The sequence below is a fragment of the Centrocercus urophasianus genome, unplaced genomic scaffold (genome assembly GCF_019232065.1).
Source record: "Centrocercus urophasianus isolate 14NV4802_14NV808 unplaced genomic scaffold, USGS_Curo_1.0 seq_15, whole genome shotgun sequence".
NCBI classification, from domain to species: Eukaryota; Metazoa; Chordata; class Aves; order Galliformes; family Phasianidae; genus Centrocercus; species Centrocercus urophasianus.
The window spans coordinates 27,970,712-27,985,201 of NW_024884697.1; the positions used below are offsets into that span (position 1 = coordinate 27,970,712).

Below are 14,490 nucleotides of genomic sequence, written 5' to 3' on the forward strand. Positions count from 1 at the left end.
TCCTAGCAAAGTAAGTACTTTACCAGTATACTAGTTATTAACTACAAAATTTGATGTAGAAGTACTGTGGTATTAAAGAAATGTGCGTCATTATTCTGAGTACTAGCTGTAATATATTATATATGAAAATGAAACATTATGTATGAAGAGAAACAAGTATAGCAACTGATATCTACAACATGAAGTCACAGTGCCACACTGAACAGTTTTTGGTTAAACCAGGCTCACTTAAAAATAGAAAGCAGAGGCTGGGCTCTTCTCTCACCCCATTTTACATGTCTTTACGTTCATTGATTTGAGCAGAGTTCTTCACAATTTATGTCATTGTGAGAGGAGAATCAAGCCTTGTGTGTTTGAAAGGAAACTGCAGATATGTTTCCCACCAGAGTGCAGGGGCAGATTTAAAAAAACAACACAAGTATATGAACTGTGAAACCAACAGAGTACACAAGTGAATGCAAGCATAGAGGCTCTGGCTGGGGTGGTGGTGGGGAGCTTGCAGCTTATCCAGTTTGTTTTTTTTCTTTTTAAAGACTTGGAATTAGCATGAAGAAGTCAGATGTCCAGTTGTTACAATGGCTTTATAACAAAATTATGGAAGTATTACATTTAGATTTTCTGACAGACATCTTTGATTTATATTTTCCTACTGATATTCTATAGAATGAGTACAGGACCACTTCATTTGCAAAGAACTGACTTTCTTCTCACTAGAGTTAGGAAGTGAGGTACAAGAGATGGAATTATTCTTGTACCAGAAAACGGTGCCTAACGATGACTCACATCCAAGCTCAAATAAGAGATCCTCCCAGACTCTTCAGGGTCTACATTAGCTACTGAGACCAACACTTACCAAGGAAGTCAAGTCTGACAAAGTACTGGTTGATTTAGAGGTGGCAGAACAACTTAATGGTACAGACCTGCTGGGGGCCTACTGAAATTGAAGTTGACCAGCAAGGCACAACTGAAGTTACCACTTTATCACCGTACCTCTGGGTAACAGCAGCAGCATGTGATTAGAAAGCAACTCTTTCACCACCCTGGCAAGGAACACAAAAAGGGACTACATGAGTTCATTTCTGTATCATGTCTACCATCCTACTGCAAAGTTGAAGTCAACCATTGCTCAGAGTCCAACACTGCTGGAACACACACTGTCACTGCCTGCTTGCAGATGCTCTTTCCCACCCTCATTTGTGTGCACAACTGGTGTTGCAGCTCACATACTTAAGCATTCCACCCCACTCCAGTAGATATGCATGTCTGAAGTTTCCTTTTGAAAAGCAAGTCTGAATTCTCTTCCCACAATGGCATTAAGTACTGACTGATTTAGTATGCAACAACACAGGAAGAAGGTAAATGCACAGAATTGTACAAAGGAGGATGACTTCACCGACTGAAGAAACAAGTCACATAATTCAAGATCTACCTGCTAGTTTCCATGAGAGTTGTTATGTCAAAGCATTAGTCTACTTCCAGTGCTGTGGGAAGGTAAAAAGAGAACCAAGAACAAGCATCTCTGGAATATCCAACTCAAAATGCTTTGGAGTTGTTGCTTAAATGTTGAATGCTGACTTGTATAAAGAAAAAAAAAAAATAGGGAACTTCACTCTTAAATGAGCAGCAGCCTGATATTGCCCCAGTTCTTAAAAGACAGCTAGGAAGTATAACTATGTGCTATTATATCACAGTCAAGAGTTTCTATAATATCAGTACCTCTCTACACCACCAATTCTAAGACATTAAGATGTGCTTAGCAACTAATAGGTCAGAAATGATAGCCATAGCACGATAGACAATAAAGAGACACTGAAAACAAATCCATTGAAATTAGAGCCTAAAAGGTGACAGATTTAGAACTAAACAATACAGCTCTGATCATCAGCAGAGATTTTGCATAGAAACCTGAGTGGCTGTAGATACGCGACAATGAAACAGATGCCCACTTGTCACTGTGGTCACTTCAGTTCATACAGCTACATCAGTCAAGTTCAAAATAGCAGCAGCTACTTGAAGAAGCTGCCAGCTACTCTGGCACAAAAAATATAATCCATTTTACGTAACAGGAAAAGCGGAAAAACCATATGTTGATAAATCAATTGGCTGTTAGCCTGGACTGCTAAACTACAGTTTCACAGCATCTGAAATCCCCCACAAAGACTGCCCAAATAGCCTGACTGTAGGAAGGGCTGGGTAAGGCTCAGTGCTTCCTGGGTTCACAGTAGTTGCAGAGCTCCCAGCTCAGTAGCCCACCCAACAGCTCATCCTTTGCTGGGAGTTCTCTCAGGATTGTGTCCAACTGGTGGAGTGCCGCCAGAGATGGCACTTCAACAACTTGTTGGAAGCTCATACTTAAATGCAATAACTGGGGTTCCCACTTACCATGAAGTGCTCTCCACTCTCACCCTGACACTCACCTCCACCCCCTATACCTTTCCCATGTCAGTCAATGCCTCACAAAAGGGGACAAAGGCTGTGGAAAAAAGCTGCCATAACACAACTGCTGGCCTTCTTCAGGCAGCTCCCGCTGCTTTCATGTGCTAACGGTACCCACAGCAGATGCTGGCTGAAATCCACATTACTGCAAAGATAGAGCAAAACTGTGCTCCAGGTAACATTGTCAGAAGGCTGGAAGTTAGGCATGTTTCTCGTACCTCTGTACAGATGAGAGCTCAGCATGCTTGCTACATGCTTGGCAGTGCTCAAAGACATACATTGGCTATTGGCCTGCCAAGCTGTTTAGGCTTAGGTTCCTTTGCATTCGCTTCCAACTATTAATTTTGCTAACTATAAACATATCCTCCGTGCATCTCACTCCCATATTCCATATGTACAGAACTAACTCATTTCAGTCCTTGGATGAATTGGAACTCAATATTTATCAAACAGATCCAACATGCTTTGCAAACAAGAGAGGAAAAAAAAATCTCGCAATGAAGTTATCCATACGATCTTTCTGATGAGTGAAGCTTGAGGAAACAGTTCAAAGCTCTCAAAGCCATATGTATGTACAAAAGACATCTGCAATTCACCAGCGAGGTTCTAGACCTAGCATAATTCATTTTGCAGTTTGTATACAGAGATGCAAATACATTATGTTCAGACATTTCTTCAATGCTTCCATAAAATTCATTTACAGGAGTATAAATATTCACATTTTGACTCGTCATCTCAGCTTCTGAAGCTTTTATTTTTCTACAGAAACACTGAACTTGCAAAAATAGTTCAGCCTCTTTCCATAAATGTCATACAAGTCAAAATACTTTAATCATAAAGCAGACACACAAACATTTAATTTCTCTACAACCACTTTTGAACTTCTGGGTGCATAACTATAACACTTGATTACAAAAAGATCTTTCAAAAAACACCTTCGTTAATCACTCACTGGTTTTTAAACACATTTTTGAAGCACTCAGCTTCTGCTGTGGTTAGACAAGTTGATCCACACTTGAAAGTGCAAGGAGGCTTTAAGTTTGTCCCCTGGTTACTGCACATTTGTGTTGCAAGAGCAATAGGCCATGGGTGCAGGCAGTGTCAGGAAAGCCATGTGCTGGGCTGGCTGAGAGGGAGAGCTTGAGCAGCTAGGAGGCTCTGGCTGATCTAGCATCACCTCTGTCACATGGTGAATTCACTAATTGGGAAGATCATAGGAAAGGAAGGGGGGCAAAGCTGAACAGTTACAGCACTTTTGTCAGAGGAGGGCTGTTTGCTCTCATGAGGAATACTGAAGAGGAGTGATATACCAGTATGTGTTTGGATACCCTTAAAGGTTCAACCACAACTCAAGGGACTGAAGTGAAAAATGTATACGTAGAGACTAGCAAGAGAAGACACAGCTCTCTTGCAGTGCGAGAATATGCAAGATCGGAATGACTGGAAGTCCACATTGCTACATTTGTAGCCACATCTATGCAACTTTCAGATCACTCAAACACATTCAGAAATGAAGATTCTTGGACGGCAGAGACTCTTTAAAAAAAGAAAAAAATTGAAGACTGACATCACCCTGTTTTAAAAACATCTGCAGGTTTTATTATAGGCATCACGATATTGACATGCAGATTTTTTAATCATGCTGGTTGCAATTACACAAATCAGTGATCAAACCCTGTGAGAAGCCAGAGCTGTTGTATATGCTGCATTAACACACAGATTAGACATGGTTTTGGCACGCTGCTGTCAGAGAAACCTGGTTCTGAGATCATATGATATTAAGATTGGGGCCAGTTGGTGCGAGATTAGAAGGCACCATGCTATAAAAAGGATAAAAATATCACAGGAAACAAAACTTACGTAAAATAAAAGCAAATCAACCATATTTCAATATTTGGGAGGCGGTTGGAAGTGGTTTTTTTTTTTTTTTTTTTTTTTCCTGGCACGTGGCATCTCCACAAAACCAATATTGTGTGCAACCAGAAACATTTAAAATAAAACCAACAAAACAACAACAACCACAATTGTTTCTAAAGTCAAAGACTGTAGTTACAAGCTGTGGCATCAGTGCTCTGATAAAAGAAGGGCAGCCACACTAAACTGTTGCAGGTAGAAGGCTATCAGCACGTTCCATAGTACTTTTACCAGCTTTTGCCAACTCAGTAGAACTGGAAGGTGAGGGGGCACAGCAGAAAGGACAAGGAAGGAGAGAAGAACAGCAAAAGCTGCTGGGGGCTATCAATCAATGTTTTAGGCAGGAGCGCGCAATATCAGCACAGAACAACTGCAATGACACAGTTTTTGTTGATGTATAACCCACTGGAAATGGAAGGCCTGCCTGAAAGGCCATCTACCGGAGGTCTCTTAGCTAGATCAGCACTCTGAGCTTGATAGGCCCCAAATCATCCTGAAGAACTTACGGTTGTATTTAAGAACTTATTAGAAGTTTGCCTTCCAGGCAAAGTGCCAAGAAAAGGTAATCGAGCAAGAAGCTGCCATGTACAGATATTTTAGAAGTACTACAAGTGTTTGTATTGGCTTGTGCCTCTTATGTCTGAGCACTTCACTCATTCTGTACACTTAAACATATTCTTCTGCAGGGTTTTTTTTTTTTTTTTTTCTTAAGAGTTGTCAGCTTGTGTTGATAATCATTTGATTACTTTCTACATAAAAGAAAAACAAAACAAAAAACACCATCCAACCAACAAAAAAGATCACAATAGCACAATATAAGCAAGCAAGATACAAAGAATTATAGCATAGCACTTGAAAAATGCATTTCAGTAACTGGAAATATCCTTCAGACACCAGCCAAGGAATTGCTTCTGTAAGAGAAATATGTAATTTCAGCAAATTGTGAAGTGATGTGATAGCCTATCTTGGTCTTTCTGCCAGAAACATCATAACTTCAGTGCGTTAAAACCCATAAAACACGTTTCTCCCCATCATTTTTTGCCATGGGGTGGAAGGGGGCAGACAGGGACTGCTGCATTGCACCCTTCCACACTGCTTCTTCCCATCACACAACTCCTAAGCCAAACAGTTCAAGCATATGAGTAAAAGCTATGCACTGGTATAAGCACTTCCAGGAGCAGGACCAAAGCATGCATGGCTCACAAGGAGTATATACCAGTGGTCACAGCTAACCTCAAGTTTACCTCCATTTAGAAGAGCATAAACAAAACAATGCTGGTCAGGCTGAAGCTCTACACTCAGTACAAGCAAGTTGATACTGACACATGCCACTTGGCCATTACACACACCTAGCAAATATTCAGGTATCCTTAACACAATGCAAGACTGCAGAACTATTTTCCTAGAATTACAGAAAGAGATCACTTCGTCGGGATGAAAATAAGAAGTGATGTCTTGGGGTATGCATGGTTACAGCCCTGGCAGCCACAGCAGGGATCTCTACTTGAGGACAGCAGTGGTAGAAAGGAAAACAAATCCCAGCATGTTTTGTTTGTTTTACATGGACTTCATCACTGCACATACAATTACCCCTGGAATGCACGAGACCCAGCACCCAAGCAAACAGTGCCCTCATGTTGAAGCTCATCTTTCTGTCTGTGCTGGGAGAAGCTGTGCACGGTAAGTGATGACAATATGTTGTGCAAGACCTATGGTACAAAGGGAGAAGACTTCCAGGCTGCGACACAAAGGCTGAAGCATTAAAAGGGGAGCAAAGACATAATATGAACCAAATCAATTTAAATTACTTCATAAACTGTAGACATTCATTAGCGTAGAAGAGTTTCACAGGAAAACAATGACAAAGTCAAAGCCATCTGATTTTCATATGCTAATTAATTAAACATGCCAAACGCATTTAATCTCTTATTATAACCATAGGGGGAGACAGACGAAACTCTTGAAGTTCTGCAAAGCCAGGTCATTAGAGAGCCAAGTCACTCCTCACATCTCTGCCTCGCACACAAACGCACACTCCCCACTTATTACAGGTCTGAGTGGAACCCGGCCCTGCCCTCTCGCTCCTTCTCCTCCCCGGGAGGACACTTGGGATCTTTTCACGCACCCTAAATGCCTCACAAAGCGTTGGAAAGAACCGGTTTGCTAGAAAAGAAGCACAGAAGCCATTTTCCAAAAAGCCAGAGTTAAATGTCCTCATCCCCGCAAGAAGCAGGGTGAAGCGGAAAGGAGGCTGATAATCTGCTTGCACTCAGGCACGGCAATGCAATGCACCCACAGCTTGCACTCGCTCCCTTTAAGTCCCGCTAACATTTGGGAGCTTTTTTTTTTTTTTTTTCCTTTCTAAGCTAGGAAAGGGTTCTGGTGTTTACACAAGGCTCTTTTTGCTTAATAAATCTTAAATTGAAACAGATTTTTTTTTTTTTTTTAAACAATTACCTTCTTCAGAGTTATCATACGACAGGATATTAGGGAAAGCCAGAGCCGCCTGTTGCTCTCGCCCACATCTGCCTCCAATCTTTACAGCTCAGCCATTAACCCTGTCGGGTCCCCAGGCGCACACCTCGCCAGCCGGCGGCACGGCTGCAACGGGCTGACGCGGGTTGCTTCGGCGCGATCCCTTCTGCCGCACAGCCGGAGGGCAGCGCCGCGGAGCCGCCCGTCCGGGACAAGACCCCCGCTAAGCGACCGGCACCGCCACAGCCGCGCTTGAGCGGCGCTGCGCCGTGAGGGCGAGCGTGCGGCACTGCCTGCCGGGCGGCACTGCCTGCCGTCAAACCCCGCAGCTGGGCAGAGGGGCAGCCGCACCAAACCCCGGCAGCTCGACGATCGCAGCGGAGTGACGCAACCCGAACTTTTCGTTCATCTGCGGCGCCTTTTCGGTTCCAGCCCGCGGAGAACGCGCGCCGTTATCCTCTAAGCCCTCCGCACGGGCTCTCCGGCAGCACGCTGCGTCCAGGCTCGCCCCGAGGGACTGGGTGACAGACCGCGGCTCAGCCCCGCCGGCACCGCGCTGACAGCCCCGCTGCGTTCCGGGGGCCCTCTCGGTGAGACGGGAAAGGAGCAGCCCGCTTGTCATCGGGCACCGCCGCCACCCGCCCGTTGCCCCCGCTTACCTCCGAGCCGCGGCGACGCGCTCCCGGGTGGGGGCCGCAGCAGCGCGCATTGACAGCAGAGAGGCGGCGCGGAAGAAGACGAGCCGGGAACCTCGCCGCGCCCCGCGCCCACCACGAGTGGCCGAGCCCCGCGCCCGCTCCCCGCCCTAATGGGGCTCCGCCGCTCCGCGCCCGGGACGGCGACCGTCGCCTCCCGCTGCGCCCATTGGCTGCCGCCAACCCGGCGGGGCGGGGAGAGGGGCGGGGTCGGGCCGAGGGGCGCGTTCGGGGCGGGGCTTCGTTCACCCGCGGGGTGGGGCGGGCGGGACGCTGCCCGCTGGAGCTCGCTGAGGCGCTGCGAGAGCCCCGCGATCCGCGCTGTCTCCCCGTTTGGGGGCTTCACAACGGTTTTCCCCTCCTCGGTGCTGAACTGGGCCGTGTCAGTGAGAATGGGGCTGTTTAACGATGCCGTATAGACGTGCTTAATTTTGTACGGCTCTGGGAGCGGGATCCGCATCGCCAAACGGCTCCTCTTAAATCAGAGTGAAGTCTGAAAATAAGCACTTCCAGATTGCGTCTGTGTGGAATTTTCAAAGAAAGCACAGGCAAACAGGTGACACCTCCTTACAGGCAGTCTCCATCGCTTCTGCCATCAGGATGAGGTTTGATGTAATTTAAGAAGACACATGAGGGATGAAGTAGAAATGGGGGAATGGAGGGGAGGAGGGAAAGCATACTTTCAAAAAGGAAAAAGAAGAAAAGGATAGCAGTGGTGGCAGAAGTGCCTGCAGCCATCTGCTGTGCTGGTTCTCCTTTCTCCTGCCCTGTATTCTCCCATGCCACCTCTCTGAGCCTCTCTGTAGCATTTATCACCAAGATCTAAATATATTTAGTCTGTGTTTGCAGCACTGCTTGATTTCCATCATTTACTTCTTCCCACTTCAAGCTCCAGAGGTATAGGAAATCATATTGCTTGGCTTGTAAATAACCTTGTCGGAGGTGTTTACAGTCATATATTAGCAGATCTGAATCTGGAATGAAAGAATTTATGGCCAATGCCCTCTTTTAAGTTGTATTTCTGTTTATCTGATCCTCACTTATAAATGCCTCTAATTAAGCTATAAACTCTTCATTTCTACTTAACCATCTGGGTAGCCTGGGAAGCTTGTGACAGAAATGTAATTTACCCATACCACAGCCACGTCTGCAATGCAAATCCAGCACGACTGCTTCCCGAGCAGCCTGCTATGGTTTCCACTACATGGACAGAAATAAAGCTTGTCCAAACTACCAACAGAACTCCTCACTGGGGATGACACGACACTGTGTTTGTTCAGGAATGAAAATGCACTTGTAACCCTGCGAACAGTGGGAGATAGCATTTCAAGTTGGATTTTAGGAAAGATTTCTTCTCAGAAAGAGTGGTGAAGCATTGGAATTGACTGCCCAGGTATTGGGCGGCATCAGGTGGTGTCCAAGAACCATGGAGATGTGGCACCGAGGGACATGGTTACTGGGCGTGTGGGGATGGGTCAGCAGTTGCACTGAATAATCTTAGTGTTTTTTTCTGACCTTAATGATTCTCTGAGCCTATAATTAATTAAAAAATGCAAGCCACAAGTGTAAGTACTGAGGAAGGGGTTGTGATGTTCTTGATCAATTTTTTGCATTTTCTTTGGTTTTGCATCCTGACCTTACGTACTGTTTGCTGTTTTCACTGGATGCACTTCTCACTGTCCCGAAGGCTACACAGTTTGGAGGTTTGTCAGCTTTGACCCTGAACTGGGTTGGGAGCAGTAATAAAGAAAATCTGCACAGCGGAAATGCCCCAAAATAGCCATTCATCTATTTTAAATTGCTACTGAATGTTTCATAAATATTTATGCAAGAAAAGACATCTAACCTGGCAATATGTAAGTTTAATACTGGTATGAGCCTCAGCTTTATTACCTTGGCATAGTAAAAAATCCAACTTGCATGGAACGCTGGGCAGTGCTTACCTAATGTGCTTATAATATACATCCTAAAATTTGTGTCATATTTAGGATTTTTCTCTAGAAAGTGATGCTGACAGATATAATGAATTTCATGCGAGGAATGCAATTTTTAGCCTACATTACAGAATCCTTCTTGAATATGTGAAGTGTGAAAAGTTTCTGAAGGGTGAGTATAGACACACAGGTACCCCAGAAAGCAAGGGTAAATGGGAAATGCCTGGAACAGCCTGTAAGACCTTCTTTCCCAGTTTTAACCTCTTTCAGTCACTACTTTTATTATTTCTTATTATTCTTAGAGTATCCCATGTTTTCATATCTGAAAGGTCTAGCTAACCTTGGTAGTCAAGAAGACACAGAAATCTTCTTTTGCATAAATTATATGTAGAAAGTTACAACTGAACTGCAAATAGGTGAGTAAAACCAGCTTGTGAGCTGGGCAGCAGAAATCCCACCTAGCACTGATGAAGCTTTGAGGCTCTCCCTGCTTGCACTAACTGCCTTCAGTAGTCCTTTCCAACCACATAGGCACAGGATCCTGTGACCTGGAGATGTTGGATCCAGCCACAACAGGAGATGCAGATCTGATTGTGCCGTCTTGTTGCCAAAACAGTGAAGGTATGGGGCCATAGACAGTGCTTGTCTCTGGAAATGGAGAGTGAGTGAAGCACTGTGGTATAATCCTGGCACTGGGCCACCCCACAGGTGCCTGTCTAAATGGTAGTTATACTGTGAGCTTAGAATAAAACTGGCATCAGATTAAGGATGAGACTTGGATTTTCTTTTCATCAAGTCAGATTGGGCTGTTTTGTTCTGCTTTACCTTTGCTTACTGCTGTGAAATGCTGGGCAGCTTCTTGGATCATTTGGAGATTTTTTGGAGAGACAGTGCTGTTCCTCACTTTCTGCAACACTGTACATTGGATTTTAAACTTTTTCTTTATTGCTTACTATGCCTTTAAGGATGAGTACAATGGCCATTTTTCCTTTTTTTACTTCCAAATAGCAATAGGAATGCCTCAATTTCCCTGTTACCATAAGAAAATAAAACTGTCTTTCATGACGTGTCTTATAAGGTTGAGTTAATATTTATGCAGTGTTAGAGTTGTATAGAAGTGCATCAGTGAATAATAGTAATGAGGACACCTAATGAGAACACCTTGTTCTAGCTCTACATTTGGTCTTCCTGGACTACTATGGAATCAAATAATGTAGGCTACCTGAAGGAAATAGGTATAAACACTCCCATGCTGATTCTTATCAAACCAACTCTTTTCTTTGGCTTGTATCTAGCAATATGTTCTTTATCAGCCATTATAGCCCGGGCTTAAAAAACAGTTTTACAAACTGTTGAATGAACAGATTTACAAACTGTAAATGAATGAATGCTAGAACTGAGTTTTCACAATTTCAGTGCTTTGAGGATTGCCCTCCCCAGTTCCATCAGGCACACCACTTTCCTTCTCTGTATCCACAGGCATCCCAAAGGTCTCCATCAAACCCTCTCTGAAGGCTGGGTGGCCTTTGCAGTGCAACTGGAAGCCTGCCTCTAGCTATTCAAGTCAGGCATAGGCTGAGGAGCTAGGGCTCAGTCCTAGAATCCAGGTTTGTGTTCTTATCCTCTACAAACCTGGATATAACGCAGGCAAGAGGGAGGTAATTTCATCCCACTAGAGCTAGAATCAAGATGCCTGCCTGCATTTGGGAGAGGTGCTGAGCTCTTGGGTTTTCCAGTTCAAGTTTTGTTTCAGGATAAGCCATCTCTTTTTCCGATTAATTTTTGCAACAGTCCTTCATTTCTGTGTAAGAGCTCTCCTTGGTTGTTGTTTTTTTTTTTGCCTTTTTTATTTGTTTTGGCCTCAACCCTTGGCTCTGTAACATTTTCAGCTACATGAGTCTTCATAATCTCTGTGTAAAAGTGCATGGCCTGATAAAAAAAAACCCTTATGGATTTCATTCCTAGGAATCTTCCATAGCTTTTAAATCTCTCTGTCCTCTCCACCTGGACTAAAATGTCATCCTTACAAGAAGGCCTCACACCCTGCCTTCAGTCACAGACTTCTCCATCAGTTCTTCTAGCTCAGTAATCTCCCCTGGACTAGGATAAAACGGGCAGTGTGACCAAGAGGAAATGAACAACATTTCATGTGCCATACGTGCAAATAATCCCCGTCTGTTCCTGAGATGCGCTGTTGTTCTCTTCCCTCTGAGCCGGAGACAGCCCTGCTAGCTGCTGTGGGGTTGGAGCAACTCCTGGAAGGCAGCCGAACATCTCTGTACCCGGTCCAACTGCAGATGATTGTACTCTGCCTTTGGAGTGGACTCAATGAATCTGATTGTTTTCCAGAAATAATGGCAAAAAATCTCTGCATTTCACTAGCTGCAGATGAAAACTAAGAAACCCAGTGACCTTTGAATAGGTTTCCCAGTCCTCCGAGGCATTAGTCTTCTGTTGGTACTCCTGAGAGGCTAGCATGGATTTTTCACAGCTTTTTCCTCAAGAATATGGCCACTTCATTGCCTGGAGATGTTTCCATTTGCACAGGAGATGCTGAGATGGAACAACCTTCTGTTGTCCTCACTGGGAGAGATGGAACAGCTGGAAAGCATATGACTGATCCCATGTGCACTGAGGCATTTGATTATTTGCTCATTAGTTCATAAGACCAACTCAGATTTGTAAGCAACACGCAGAAAAGATTTGATAGAAGGAAATAGATATTAATTTGAATAAGTACCACTGATGCTGTTATTAAATTTGATTCTCTTAAAATTTACTCTTTGAGAAGCCAGAGCGTTAGAAGTTAAGGCTATTGCTTCCCACCATTTGTCCTTCTTTGTCAAGCCAACTCCTAGCTCAATCAGCTTTTGTTTCACTGTGTTACTGTCCTAACATGATTTAAACAGAGATCATTATTTGACTGCACAGGAGATCTTAATCTTTCACTTAAATGTAAATTGCCAAGTATGATCACTAAACAAATTGATTGAATGCCATTGATTACTCATCAAATAATTGTGGGAAATCATGTAAATCAATTATTCATCATCCTCAAAGAATAGATGACATGAAGAATGAGCTGCAATTAAGATAAAATACTATTGGATTCTGTACCAATAATTTCTTTTGAAATTACAATTCTGGCAATTACAGCAAATTGAAATTAAAATGTGAGTAGCCTGATTGAGGCGCTGAGTAGTGATTGTACAGAAGTGTAATCTGCTGGAGCTTATTCACATGTGGGGACACAGATGATGTTTGCCTCCTGAAATGTTTGCTGTTTTTCCCCATGCATTATTTCTGTCTAAAGCAACGATGCTGATATGATTATAGTTTTTAGTCTCCTCCATTATGATGTGACCAACCCACCAGTGCTACAAAAATTAAAACATACTCCTAAAAATAATGTAAAATTTAATTCCCAGGCTAAATTTATTCTGAGTTTGATCTGTATTATTTCCTACAATAATCATACTATGTATTTCGTATGTGTGGAATCCAGAATTTAGATTCAAAGAAGCATGGATAAATTTCTATTACTGCAAGGATTTGGTTTTGCAGATTTTATAGAGTTTTGAATTTATTAATTGAGTTATTATTTCTATCAATACAGGAGTGACCTGATAGACATTTAAATCAGTGGAAAATCTCCCTTTGTCTACATGTAATATACCTAGAAAAAGCATCTCTAAGAATCAGTAAAAATAGAGGTGTTATTCTTCATTAAAAACACTGATTATGAGGTAATTTCTCTGTCAGTTGGACTCAGACAAAAGCAAAGATCTCTGACGTGTGAGCTTTGTCTTGACATGTTTTTGGAGAAGGCTCTGAGGAGATCTCCTTGTGGCCTTCCAGTACTTGAAGGGGTATATAAACAGGAAGGGGAACGGCTGTTTACATGGATTGATACTGATAGGACAAGGGGGAATGGTTTTAAACTGAGACAGAGGAGGTTTAGGTTAGATATTAGGAGGAAGTTTTTCACACAGAGGGTGGTGATGCACTGAACAGGTTGTGCAAGGAGGCTGTGGATGCCCCATCCCTGGAGGCATTCAAGGCCAGGCTGGATGTGGCTCTGGGCAGCCTGGTCTGGTGGCTGGTGACCTGCACATAGCAGGGGGGTTGACACTAGATGATCGTTGTGGTCCTTTTCAACCCAGCCCATTCTATGATTCTGTGATGATTCTATGTTAAGCTGTTTTTGACTGTCATACTAAAAAATGACGTGCATAAAATGCTCTTCCACCGAAGTAGCAAACAGGAAGGTCATTAACATCACAAATCATTTTTCTGTTCTGAATGCCCAAAGTATTTCAAAAGGATTGTTAAGATGAGGGGATTTTTAAACACCAGGGATGAACACTTCTCCAGAGGCAATTGCTATTTGCTATCACTGCTATATGACCGAGTGCAGCTATTACTTACAAATAATAGCCTCACATGTCATTGTTTTGATGCTGATAGGATGAGTGTGGTAATAAGCAGAGTGCAAATATTTAGATAGATTTGAAATTCATGTACTGAGAATATGCATTCAGGTGTGATTAGGGCTATGGTTTAGATATGCGTCGTCTCATAGTCCTTAAGGTCCTTTTGCCTCAACAACATGTACTGTAGCAATCAGTTCAGAAGCGACAAAGGCAAGGTTTGCAAATAATACACACACACTCAGAAAAATGTATTCCATCACCATGTTTACCTAAGTAGCTGTTGTTTTGTTTAATCAAAAGGGGGAACAGAATTCATTCATGTTTAAATGGCATTTTAGCTAGACCTCTAATGTTAAGCAGATATGGTAATGTCATTAGAGGTATTTCTTGTCTCTCTTCTCTCTGCTAGATGAAATGCATTTTATTTATATTAAGTATCAATCAGTGAACGGTTTTCAATATTTGTTGAAAGTAATTTTTGAGGAAAATACAGAGGTAAAAAAAACCCACAGAACCAAAACAAAGCAAAAAACGATCAGATTTATATTAATAATGGCCTCACTTTCTACGTTTTAAATGCATGTCTCATTTTCAGTATTTCAT

At 43.0% G+C, this 14,490-nt stretch overlaps 1 protein-coding gene across 1 annotated transcript in view; it reads right to left on the reverse strand.

Moving 5' to 3' along the window:
- The window catches only part of PRICKLE1 (prickle planar cell polarity protein 1), a 61,106-nt gene extending 53,572 nt beyond the window's left edge, over positions 1–7,534 (reverse strand). Inside the window, exon 1 of the mRNA XM_042815946.1 lies at positions 7,485–7,534. The gene's annotated coding sequence lies outside the window, so the exon portion shown is untranslated. The remainder of the gene's footprint in view (positions 1–7,484) is intronic.
- Positions 7,535–14,490: the final 6,956 nt, after the last annotated feature.